General features: G+C 47.2%; 1 protein-coding gene across 1 annotated transcript in view; it reads right to left on the bottom strand.

Annotated features, from left to right (window-relative positions):
- The window catches only part of SEMA6D (semaphorin 6D), a 450,579-nt gene extending 443,467 nt beyond the window's left edge, over positions 1-7,112 (bottom strand). The window contains exon 1 of the mRNA XM_082198353.1: positions 6,869-7,112. The gene's annotated coding sequence lies outside the window, so the exon portion shown is untranslated. The remainder of the gene's footprint in view (positions 1-6,868) is intronic.
- Positions 7,113-12,300: the final 5,188 nt, after the last annotated feature.

Raw genomic sequence — 12,300 nt, 5'->3', positions numbered from 1 at the left:
CAGTGGAAGACAGGAGTGCCTGGCGTGCTCTGGTCCATGGGGTCACGAAGAGTCGGACACGACTAAACGACTAAATAACAACAACAAAGCCTCCATGGACCCAATGGCTTACTTCAAAATAGACATATATAGGTCTACACTGTGAAGCATTTTGAACCCTGATGCACTTTCTTAGCCTTGCCCACCTTGCAGGTTGATGCAAGGATAAAATGGTTGGGTGGGGGAACAAGGAGTGGTTTTATTATTATTATTACAATAAACTGTGACAATAAAGAAATATAGTGAGGTACTTATGGAGGCTCCACTTGTTCTCCACTTTCCATTCTCACAAGAACCCAACAAATTAGGTTAGGCTGTGAGACTATGAATGCCTCATGATTTCCCAGTGAGCTTCATGGCTGAGCAGGGTTTGAATCACATGGCCTCCCAGATCCCAATCCAACAGACTAACTACTATATCACATTGGCCCAGGGTGAAATCAACAACTTTCTTGCTATCCACAAAAGCAGGCTGTGTTTCATAATATGTCCCAGGGAAAGCAGGAAGAAGAGATTATTCACAGGCTTACCTGCTTGAATTGTGCAATGGTTTGTTTGTTTTTAAGTGTCAATTGACCATATGAATAGCAGAACATGTGATTGCCTGGGATCTGCTAATTATCTCAGTGATTTCAATTGGGAACAGACAACATAACGGCCAAAAAAATGAACACTTTTGCGTATATAATTTAATAAGTAATAAAACTATCTCCTGCCCAAATCCTTTATGGATTGGCAATTTGTAACCTGTCAATCTCCCCGTGGCTGCTAGATAATGAAAGTCAACAATGGTTCCTTTCTTCAAACAGAAGCACAAATCCAGTAACTGTTTCAGCAAAGGCACTTTTCCTGCTCTCAACATGAGAACACTGTCAGAGTTAAGGCAGAAATCCTAAACACACATTCTAGACACAGAACAGCTTATTTCTGAGGAAACATGCATAGGATATCATGGTAAGATCTGGGAGCCGAGCTCAAATCTCTCTTCAGCCACGAAATCACTAGGTGGAACCTCATGCCAGTCACTATTCTCTCAGGTTAAGACACCTTCCCCCATCCTGAAATCTGAAGGGAACAACATTGGCTGAAATTGCAGGGCTGATGCAAGAACGATAACAAAAGTGCTTCAGAACCCTGAAGTGCACAGCTATGGATGGTGTGAGAACATTCAATTCTGCAATGCTTCTAAAGCAAAGCAGGTACTATATATATATATATCCAACAAGTGCCTTGATAGAACATGAAAGTAGAGTCCTACTGGATCAGACCAGCATATTGTATTCCAGAGTGGCTAGCTAGATACCTTCAGGGACCCCACAAACAGAGCCCTTAAGGCAAAATCTCTTTCACATCCCTCTCTTTCACCCCTCGGAGCACACAACTGGCATACCATACAGGAGCACAATGCATATGTGCAAGTGACAGGGGCCTCAGGCCTAGTTGTCAAGCATAGCCCTTCATCAGGGGCATAGGAGTTGGCCAGGTTGACTTGTGCCAACAATGCAGACCAGCAGGGGAGGGGGGGCAAAAATTGTGCTTCTCCACCTTGGCTTGGAGTGTCTAGGAGCCCGCCTGCTCACTCCCTTGGCTGCTGCTCCCATTCTTTGGGTGGCTGGTTGAAGGGATGTGGAGAGGGGCACTGATACATCTCCTTGCAAAGGTTGCAAGGGACAAGGGGACACCAATGTGCAGCTCCTTCCCAAATGCTCTGCCCTTCATGCCTCTTTATCTGGCCTTAGAAACTCTCTCCAGGACACATTCCGCCCCCAGCCAAACCCTCCTTCCAGAGGCCATGCCCCTCACCCACCTCAATTCATTTGCTTGTGGAATGGTTGGGGGGTGGGTTTGCCAAGTTAGAAAGTATCCTTGAATTCTGATCACAACTCTTGCTTGCCTGGATGGCAGATGGAGCAGGACATGTGAGGATGCTTAGAAACAATTCTACTGTACCAACACAATGTTTATATTTATCACTCCACCTCCTTCGGCCTCTGGCCCTGCTCTCTACTAGCATGTGGCTCCAAAAGCTTGCCCAGCAAAGAGTGCAGCCACTGGACTCGGAAAGGTTCTGGAACAGAGGTTCCAGATAGCCTCTGAAGAACCTTGATAAAGTTGATAAAGATGTGATCCTATGCAATTAAGGCTGCTTCTGTACTATACACTTAAAAGCAGTACCATGCCAGTTCAAACATTCCTGGCTTTCCCCAAAGAATCCTGGGAGCTGTCATTATTTAAGGTGCTGAGAGTTGTTAAAGGTAAAGGTAAAGGGACCCCTGACCATCGTGACCGGGGTTGTGCGCTCATCTTGCTCTATAGGCCGAGGAAGCCGGTGTTTGTCCGCAGACAGCTTCCGAGTCATGTGGCCAGCATGACTAAGCCGCTTCTGGTGAACCAGAGCAGCACACGGAAACGCCGTTTACCTTCCCGCCGGAGTGGTACCTATTTATCTACTTGCACTTTGAGGTGCTTTCGAACTGCTGGGTTGGCAGGAGCAAGGATTGAGCAATGGGAGCTCACCCCGTCGCGGGGATTTGAACCGCCGACCTTCTGATCAGCAAGTCCTAGGCTCTGTGGTTTAACCCACAGCACCACCCGCATCCCTGAGAGTTCTTGGGATACCCCTATTAGCCTCACAGAGCTACTATTCCTGGAGCTCCTTAAAAAGAAGGATTGGTTGTTAAAACACTTTGGGAACTGTAACTCTGCCAGGGGAATGGGGGTCTCCAAATAACTCTTGGCACCGCTAACAACCTACAGTTCCCAGAATTCTTTGTCAGGTGTCAAGGAGGAACCATGGCTGTTTAAAGTGGTATAAGATTGCTTGAAATGGAAAGGGCAGATGAGGTCAGAGTCACAGTGTGCTCGACTTTTGTTAGGCTGCTGCTGCGAAACAGCAAACTATATTTTCATTTCATTTCACTTTTAATTTGTATCCCGCCTTTCTATATTACTATACAAAAGGCAGTTTACAAGCTGAAGAAACAACAAAATAGACAGCAAAGATCACACACCTGATAACAATCTGATCCAATACAGTAAATCTTAATAAAAATTTAACTTTTAAATAAACAACTTGTATCAAAGAAAGCGGTATTCAGCAATCCATTAGAATAGTAAACAGTAAAATAAAGTATCAGCAAACTATAAACAGTATACAACTACAAAAAAAATTGCTAAACTATAATCAATAAAAATAACAACCAGTCGCAATGCATAAAATACCACAAAGCATGGAAAACCATCTAAAAGGATCAAATTGAGAAACGGGGACACAAAATTTATAAAATCATTTTTTAAAAAATATCTCTGAACTCTGCTTCTCTTTTCACAACTGTTTCTGCTGTTCTCAGAGTCATGGTCTGGGAAAGACTCCTAGGGCTGGAGGGTGGGGCAAAACAGGTGGGAAAATCCACTGCCTGGTGGCCAGCAAAGTCTCTCTCCTCTCAGTTCTTCATCTGGGAACATCTCTCTTATGAAAACTCCTAGGGCCAAATTTCTTCCAGTTCAGTCTAACTGATGTACAGAATTTCTTCATTTTCACAAGACAAGTCGAAAGCATTCAACCTGGGTGTAAGTTTTCACAGACTATCCCAATGGAAGTTACTGCCACTGACCTGTCCAATGCATTCATTCAGTGGTGCTCACTCCCTAGCCTCTTTCATAAGTTGGGCCAACCACCTTTTACAGCTGCCTAAGCTAGCTGCCATCACATCATCTATAAACCCATCACAAATGACTTTCATCTGCCCAGATCTACTGCCAATCAATTTGGACAACCACTCGGCATTCTAGTATCATGAGAGAGGGGCAGAATGTCTCTCTATCCACTTTTCCCAAGAAGAAGAAGAAGAAGAAGAGTTTGGATTTGATATCCCGCCTTTCACTCCCCTTCAGGAGTCTCAAAGCGGCTAACATTCTCCTTTCCCTTCCTCCCCCACAACAAACACTCTGTGAGGTGAGTGGGGCTGAAAGACTTCAAGAAGTGTGACTGGCCCAAGGTCACCCAGCAGCTGCATGTGGAGGAGCGGAGACGCGAACCCAGTTCCCCAGATTACGAGACTACCGCTCTTAACCACTACACCACACTGGAGACGCATCATTTTATAAGCCTCTACATGTCTTTCTGTGCAATGCAATCCTAAACTCATCTACACAGAAGTACAACTCACTGAGTCCCGTTGTTATGATATCCTTATCAGTATGCACTGAGCTGCAGTTTTTGCAGTGGAATTGACTGGGGTGTGTGTGGAATAATATCTACTGAGTTCAATGGGAATTTCTCCAAGGGAAAAGGATTGTAGCAACCTAACATATACATAAATATGTCTGCAATGACTGGATTTAAGTAAAACGAATACTTTCTTTAAAATGTAGTTTATAACACAAGTACTAAGCACTGTTAGTTGGCAAGTCTAAACATTTTGATCAGCTGCAGCTACACCACATTCTCGAAAGATGTACAGAATTTGCTGACTGAATTTTCCTATTTTAAACAGAGAGAGAGAGACAACAAACAGAAATAAAAGCTAGAAAAGTCCATTTTGCATTTAAAGCTGGAAATTCGGAAATCAAAAGGTCATTCAGGCTGGATAGTCATACGCATTTATGTCCCAGTTTCTCTCCTAATCAAAATCCACTTGAAAAAGAATCCGTGTTATTGTTACATTCAAGCAGTACGAATGCAGGGCCCAGACAGACACCAAAAGAAGATCAATAGCAAGTCAACCAAACGCTGTGATTTTAAAGTAAGAATGGCAGTGAAAATGGAAACCACCCAAATGCATACGATTTCTAACCAGTTTTAAGCGGTACTCAGCTTGGACGGTTAAGAAATCAGAGGATTTAGATAACCAGTAAAGGGCGATAGTAGGGGAGGTGTTAGAGAACAGCCACCACAAAAGAATCAAAGTGTGCATACATGCAAGCTTTGAAAAAAATAAAATAAAATAAAATAAGCTTTAACTCCTGTGAAATACTTCAAAAGGTATGGCGAACACCCAAAAGACTAAACACATTCATTATGGCATCAGCATTCATGGACTAGAATCTACTTCACCAACCCAACAGAAAGGCTTCTGCCAACATAAATCGCTTGGGTCTTTAAGGTGCTACAACAAAAATGAACAAAATCACCCCTCTGTGAATTGTAATGTATTTATTTCCCATGTTAAGGGCAACCTCCAGCGGTGTTATCCTCCCACCGCCATTCTCCGTATAAAGTTAACAGCTCACTTGCAGCCACACACACCCACAAGCTAAATTTCCCCTTTGAAATCAAGCTGGGACTTTCAACAGAGATGTTCTGATGTACTGCATCTCCCTAGGGAGAAAGGCCGTCTTAGGAACTCTCCGCCTCAGTAGACCAGAGAGCTTAGCAACTCCATCCACAACTGTCAAACTCAAAAAATATATATGTCCCAGAAGGGCCGTTTGGTTGGATTGGAAGTCCTGTGGCAGTCACAGACACTGTCACTTTGTGCAGACATGCTGGGTTGCGTAATCATTTCTGCAATATTTTGGTCCAATACCATGTTCGGCTGAATACAAAGGCAAAGTAACAGAGGCAATAGAATTGTGGGTTAGCAGCAAGGGAACACTGTCCAATGAGTGTTCTCAGTCACACCCTATTTGGAATCGTTGAACATGTGATGCAAAGGCAGTATTGATTATGTCTGAACTACTAGCTTCTCTCCCTTTAAGCTTTGGGGGATGGGGGCAGCCGGGGGAGGGAAGAGACCTTTAACAGCCCATCTCCAGGGTTCTTCGAAGGGATGGGGAATGTGAGAAGTGAAAACCACCAGAGGAGGTGGGGAAAGGAGGGGGTGGCGTGCAGGAAGAAGAGAGAATAAGAATTCTTCAGCCTATCAACCATAGAGCTGCCGAGTACCCAGCTGGGAGAGTAATTGGAAAGTGGAAACATCCTTAAAAGAATTGCAAGAAAGGAGGAAGAAAGCACAGAAGATTTATTAGAAGAAACTGCCAGGCTGAAAACAGTGCACAGACATGGGAGCCAGAACTACAGCATTAAGGAGGGTGGAGTTTTTTGTAATTAGAGATGCTATAAAATGTGCAAAAACAAAAATAAAAACAAAAAACCCCACCTCGCCCCCCACAAGCAGAGACACTTCGCTTTCTTCCCTCCCCACTTAAAAATAAGCTGGAAGTTTCCCCACTATGAGTCCATTACTAGCAGATATTATTATGGTATATACTATGCAACGTGTTCTATATGCAGCGTCCTATAGTTTCCAGATGCAGCGGAGAGGAAGGGAAGGTTGAGAAGCCACAGCGACCCCCCCCCATCCCTCCCTCTCCACGCAAGATGCACAAATCATGGCTGGTAAAGTCTGGAAAGGAGACAAAACGTCTCCCGACAGCTTCTTGGAAGGGCAAGAACAACACGGCTGCGAAAAGAGAGAGTGAAACAATCACAAAGGAGAAAAGAAATGGGGCGGGGGCGAGGGGGGGGTCGCGCTGAGGAAAGAACCGAGGGATTTTTTGGAGGGAGGGAGGGGGGTTCATCTTATTAAAATCGCGCGTGGCTCGTTCAGTTTTGCGGCAAATGGAACCGAAGCTTACGCGGGAGCCAGTCCCATCGGACTTACTTCCGAGTAGACCCGGGCGAGCTCGTCTGGATATGGAGAAGCCGCCCAGCCCGAGTCCGGCGTCAAAACACTTTGGCCCTCTTCGAAGAGGGCGGCTGCGTCGCGTTTAGAGAAGACGCCCCCCCCCCGCCGGCCCCTGTCCAAAGGCTTCTAGCGAGCGTTCCCACGTAAGAATAGACCCAGGTGCCAACCCGCCGCCGGCCACACCCACAGCGCTGCCTCACCGGCTGGCCAAGTCCGCCTGGAAGCCCCGACGGCAGCGAGGGAAGGGAAGCAGCGGCAGCCGCGACGGGGAGCCGGCCACGCTCTCGCTCCGCTCCCCGCGTCTTTAGGTCGTTTTCCCCGACCGCCCGGCGAGGTCTGTCTCCGCTGGCGGCGCAGAGGCACTCCGCCCGTGCCAAACTCCCCTCGCGGTTTCACTTCAGCCGAGCCCGCCTCCTCGGCCCTCCCACAGCCATTCGCGGCTGCCTGGCGGCTCCCGACGAGGAGGGAGGCAGGCAAGCGAGCGGGCGGGCGCGCGCGCGGCCAGGAGACCCCAACCTCTCATGCGCTCTCCCTCGCCTGCCCGCCCGCCCGCGCGCTCCTAAGGTGGCGCGAGTTAGGCGCGCGTCAAGCTCTGGACGCCGGTGGACTCGATTCGGATCCGGCTGCGAAACGTGCGCGAGAGAGACATCCACACACGAACATACGCAGTGAGGGGCGGTTTAAGGTCCTCTTACTACACCTGTGGGGGACGCGTGGCCCTCCAGACATCGGAATGCTGCAATATGCTGAGCATTGGGTCATAAAACGTAACCCTAGAATTGTAAGGTTGGAAGGGATCTCGAGGACCACCAATCCAGTGGTCCCCAACCTTTTTTTGGCCATGCTCCACCTAGTAAAGGTAAAGGGACCCCTGACTATTAGGTCCAGTCGTGACCGACCCTGGTGTTGCGGTGCTCATCTCGCTATGTTGGCCGAGGGAGCCTGCGTACAGCTTCCAGGTCATGTGGCCAGCATGACTAAGCCGATTCTGGCGAACCAGAGCAGCAGACGGAAGCGCCGTTTACCTTCCCACCAGAGCGGTACCTATTTATCTACTTGCACTTTGATGTGCTTTTGAACTGCTAGGTTGGCAGGAGCAGGGACTGAGCAAGGGGACCTCACCCCGTCGCAGGAATTCAAACCTCCGACCTTCTGATCAGCAAGTCCTAGGCTCTGTGGTTTAACCCACAGCGCCACTATTATGCTCCACCTAAGCATCTCAAAAATCCTGATTTCCCACCCCTACCCCCCATATCATTCTTATTTTTCAAAAAGTGAACTCCTGTTCCTGTGGAGGAAACCTAAAAGGCCATTGCAAGCTTCCAAATTGCCTCCCTTAAAAATCAAATTGCCCCCCCCATGGGGCGTGTGCCCCACATTCGGAACCATGGATCTAGGCCAACCCCCTGCAATGCGGGAATATGCAGCTGTCCCATATGGGGATCGAACCTGCAGCCTTGGCATCATCAGCACCATGAGCTGTCCAGGGGTTCATCTAGGTCTGTGTAGACTGGCAGTGGCTCTCCATGGTTTCAGGCAGGAATCTCTCTCACCTGGGAGCTTCTGTGTGCAAAACAGAAGCTCTAACCCCGAGCCAAGTCCCTTCAAAGTGAACTGACTTAATTTGTGCCCCCCAGGCTGATGCTTGCGAGGTGGGTGCTTTGCCAGTGAGCCATGAGTCGTTCCTATGTCTACCACCATCGTCAGCCATTGGCTTTGCTGGCTGGGGCTGATGGGACCCAGCCATGGGCCAAGTTAGGGGTGCCTACAGACAGAAAAGGAGAGCAGGACCAGCCCACCTATGAGGCAAGGTGAGACAACTGCTTCAGGCATCAGGATCCACAGGGGTTTCACTGCAGGTCCCAATGTAGATCTTTATTCCTTGTTGCCAATCTTCACTCTTCACCCTATGGTCTTCAGATCTTCACTCTTGCGGGGAGCGGGGATGCCATTTTGTGGTTCGCCTCAGGTTGCCAAAATGTCTTGGGCCAGCCCTGAAGAAGAGACAATCAAGCCTTTGGAAATCCATGGGCTTACAATGCAATGCTGCTCATGCCTACTCAGAAGTAAGTCCCTTTGGTGTTTAAATGGCTCCCCCTCCAAAAATGAAAAAGAAAAGGTGTGTCTAGTAGATTGCCGGCTTAAAACCTGTGGAATTCAGAGAACTTGACTCATACAAAACAAAAGGATTTTTGCATGAACATCACAAGTATAAATCGAGCCTGATGAAAAATCCACGGGCTGTCCTCTTCTTTCAAGATCGTACTTCTAGGTTCTAGATGGGCCTTCTAGGCTATTAAATCACCTTGTGTTTTGCCACAAACAAGTATTCAGATTCTCGACAGAAATGGATGCGTCTGAGCTAAATGGAGCTCGATGCTGCCCGTTATTTCATTAAGAATTTTTACTTGCAAACATAAGAAAGAGAAATGGATGGAGAGATAAAGGCATTGCTAGCTGGCAATAACAACAAGAAGATGCTATCATTCCTAATTTAAATGTCTAGATTAATAGATGCAGTCCGTATGTCTAATGATGATGGTTATCAGAAGTCTTCAGACCATGGGAGATGCAGGGATTGAACCTGGGACCTTCTGCATCCAAGGCAGAAGCTCTGCCACTGAGCCACAGCCCCCCCCCCCAGAGAAGCCCACAGGTTCCTCTTCAGGAGCCTGCAAATTCAGCCTGCCTTGGCATGCCATAGTGTGGCTTACCTTGTCTTCATATCAGAGTGGCATCTATTTCCTATTGAACTGCGCTATCTTCCCCTTAGATCCGTGGGGAACCTTTATCTCCTTGTTCTCTCTTTACCTTTAATTTCTTTTCTAATCTTCTAGAAGCCTTTGTCCTCCAGATGTTCTTCTGAGAAGCACCACATGCCCTACGATCCCTTCAACCGCTCCTTCCTCCTTCCTGTGCCCCCCCCAGAGTTTAATCTCACCTATTGTTTGCTTTCCTTGCCCTCCTCTCCTCATATACTAGGGTGTGTTGAGGGTTTTTTGTTTGCTTCTTCAAATCCTTGCGGTTCCCCTGAGCCTCCTCCCCTTCCTTTGTCTTTTCCAGTCCTCCTGTGTCTCTTTTGCCCTCCCTGTAATGCAATCCAATTCACTCTGCTTTTTTATTCATCTGAGGCTTAGGGACACCATCCATAATGAGGGTGCATTGACTTACTGCCTCCTCCCCATCTCTGGATATTCAACAGCCTCTTGACTCCAAGCAACTCTCCCTCCCCACCCCCTTTCCCCCAGTTCCCATCCCCAGCTGACACTGCAAATGCTCTTCAGCAATCAATAAAGAAGTGGTTTGCCTTAGCTGTGGGGGAAAGGTATCAAGCAGAGATTTTCCTCTTTAAAAATGAATTGTTTTGCTCGCTTCGCTCTGTGCTGTGCTAAGCTTCCTGTTCAGTTCAAACTTGGGAGGCTTCCCTTTTCTCCCCACCCCCTTCCTTGTTCTCATGGGCAAATGTGGGGGGGGGGACACAGAATGACAGATTCCAGCTGGATCTGTGTTTCGGTGTGTAAAATGTATTACTCTATTGCAAAGTACAAAGGCAATTGGGACTCAAGGCTGCTGGGTTACAGCTGCTTTGTAGTATGCACTGCCAGAAAATCCACATGTGGGTTCAGAAGCGGTAGATGATAAGATCTGGATTGAAAGCAGCGTTTGTGGACAGAGGAAGCAAGGGGGGAGGGGTGTTGTATTTTCCAGGTTTGTGGAGAGCACAAAAGTCCAAGGAGAGGGGTAAGATTCATAGCACAAAGTTCCAAAGTCTGTTTCTTAGACATGTTCAAAACTAACACGGTAAAGTAAGGTAAAGGTAAAGGGACTCCTGACCATTAGGACCAGTCGTGACCAACTCTGGGGTTGCAGCGCTCATCTCGCTTTACTGGCCGAGGGAGCCGGCGTACAGCTTCCAGGTCATGTGGCCAGCATGACTAAGCCGCTTCTGGCAAACCAGAGCAGCGCACGGAAATGCCGCTTACCTTCCCGCCGGAGTGGTACCTATTTATCTACTTGCACTTTGACGTGCTTTTGAACTGCTAGGTTGGCAGGAGCTAGGACGGAGCAATGGGAGCTCACCCCATCGCAGGGATTCGAACCACCGACCTTCTGATCGGCAAGTCCTAGGCTCTGTGGTTTAACCCACAGCGCCACCCGCGTCCCAACACAGCAAAGTAGAGCTGGTATTTCAAGAGCACTTGAAATGATTCCCCCCACCCTGTCTTAATCACCAGAGGTGCAGTGGGTCCTGAGGAATAATCACATTTATTTTTTTAGCAACACAAGAAGCCAGCTTATACTGAATCAGACCATTGGTCTCTCTACCTCAGCACACTAACTGGCTGAGGCTCTTCAGGGTTCCAGGCAGGAGTTTATCCAAGCCCTGCCTGGAGATGCCAAGGATTGAATTTTGGGCCTTCTGCATCCAAGGCAGATGTCCTACCACTGAACCACAGCCCTTATTTATTTAGATGCCACTTGCTGCCAAAATACCCTTCCAAGCAGTTTACAAGTATAAAAACCAGTTACATAGTCATTCACATATAAACAACCACAATTAAAATGCATAATAAAAGAATACCAGTCTGAGATGTGGGAATATTGGTGTGTGTGTGTGTGTGTGTGTGTGTGTGTGAGAGAGAGAGAGAGAGAGAGAAAACACACAATGGTGGAAAGCCACAGTTGTTGAATTTCTGAAAGGCTAGACTAGTTGTGACACTCTGGTGTTCTGTATCAGGCTACTACTGAGCTGGCCCCTATTCTAATCCCCCATTGGTCCTAAAGGTCATTGGGCCAGTCATGAACTCCCAGCCTAACTTTCCCCATCAGGTTGTTACAATGATAAAATATGGGTGGTAACTTATGTATGCTGCCTCGAGCTCCGTGGAAGAAAGGCAAGCAGCTAAAAACTCAGCAATTACTGTTGATCAGAACCCAGGCCATTAAAAATTCTAAACTTGGTACCTAAAGTGCTATAGTCAAACCTCGGTTCCCAAACACCATTTTGGAACATTTCGGCTTCCGAACACCAAAAACCTGGAAGTACCGTAAGTGTTCTGGTTTTCGAACGTTTTTCAGAACTTGAACGGCTTCCAAGTCGCATTTCTCCTTTCCCCCCATTGAAATTGCAAGCAGCCCTTTGATTTTCGGTTTTCGAATATTTCAGAAGTCGAACGGTCTTCCGGAATGGATTACGTTAAAAAACCAAGGTTCCATTGTATATGGATTGTGCTCAGTAGTTGCCTTAGAAAAAGTATTGGTTTCTACTTGATGGATACATCAGATAATGTGGTTGAGTGATTCCCAGAGAAGGGCACCTGATGGGAGATCTCATGGTGTGGGCAGCTTTGCATGGGATGGCAGTCTTAATTGGAAGGGCCATCAGCATTGGTGGGGTGTGTTGTTAAATCAAAATGTTTTAGGACCAAGGCTCCTGGATGGTACATTTTCTGCCACGAGAAACTGCAAGTGCTGTTGTTTCACACATTTGCTTCGCCGGAGTCAAACGCATGACAAAATGCCTCCACTGATAAAGAAGTAAACACTGACAATTGTATTTTGGGTTGTTTAACAGCTGAGCAGCCCAGGGGCCTGATCTCCAAAACCGTTCAAGCAGAGTGCTTGGATTTAA

The sequence above is a fragment of the Podarcis vaucheri genome (assembly GCF_965113315.1).
Source record: "Podarcis vaucheri genome assembly, chromosome: 14".
In the NCBI taxonomy this organism is placed as follows: Eukaryota; Metazoa; Chordata; class Lepidosauria; order Squamata; family Lacertidae; genus Podarcis; species Podarcis vaucheri.
This window is presented reverse-complemented; position numbering and strand designations above follow the sequence as displayed.